We start from the raw sequence: 1,082 nt of genomic DNA on the forward strand, positions 1-1,082 counted from the left end.
AGCGAAACTCCGTCCCAAAAAAAAAAAAAATTTTCTTTTAGGTTCGGCAGTATATGTGCAGGTTTGTTACATAAGTAAACTCCCATCTTGGGGATTTGTTATCAGATGATTTTGTCACCCAGGTACTAGGTCTAGTACCCAATACTTATTTTTTTGCTGCTCTCCCTCCGCCCAGCTCCACCCTCAAGTAGGCTCCAGTGTCTGTTGTTCCCTTCTTTATGTCCATACATTAATTTCTTAGCTCTTTCTTCGACAAACAGAATCTAAAAGTGCCTTGTTATCATATTCATGCAGGTTATTACTGTCTGCATCATCCAATTTAGTGATTATTCCACTAATTTGTTCTTGATTTGTCCAAAGTCAATCTGCCACTCTCAGTAATAACAGTACTTCTCATTCAAATGATGCATTTGGCGAGGCGAGTGCTTTCAAAGACTAATGTCAGTTGAGTTCAAGTATGTACATTCAGAGTAGCCACAAGCTCCCTGGGCTTTTCTCCATTCTCCTTACAAATTGCCCAAACGGCTGGCCTACTGAAGCTCTACCTAGGTAAAGAGATTTTGTGTCCCTTCCACAGGAATGATTGTAGCAATCTGTTTAAATGTCCTGATTATCCAATAATAAGAAAATAAATAAATGAACTGTGGAACATGCACGTAATAGATTGCTATTCAGCTGGGAAAACAATAAATTATATCACCGGCTTGTATCCTAGCACTTTTGGGAGGCCAAGTTGAGTGAATCACCTGAGGTCAGGAGTTCAAGACCAGCCTGGCCAACATGGTGAAACCTGTCTCTACTAAAAATACAAAAATTAGCTGGGTGTGGTGGCATGAGCCTGTAGTTCCGGCTACTGGGGTGCCTGAGGCAGGAGAATCACTTGAACTCGGGAGGCAGAGGTTGCAGTGAACCGAGATCACACCACTGCACTCCAGCCTGTGTGACAGAGCAAGACTCCGTCTCAGCCAGGCGTGGTGGCTCATGCTTGTAATCCAAGCACTTTGGAGGCCAAGGCGGGTGGATCACCTGAGGTTGGGAGTTCAAGACCAGCCTGACCAACATGGTGAAACCCAGTCTTTAAA

This window comes from Cebus imitator, unplaced genomic scaffold (assembly GCF_001604975.1).
Source record: "Cebus imitator isolate Cc_AM_T3 unplaced genomic scaffold, Cebus_imitator-1.0 Scaffold469, whole genome shotgun sequence".
NCBI lineage: Eukaryota > Metazoa > Chordata > Mammalia > Primates > Cebidae > Cebus > Cebus imitator.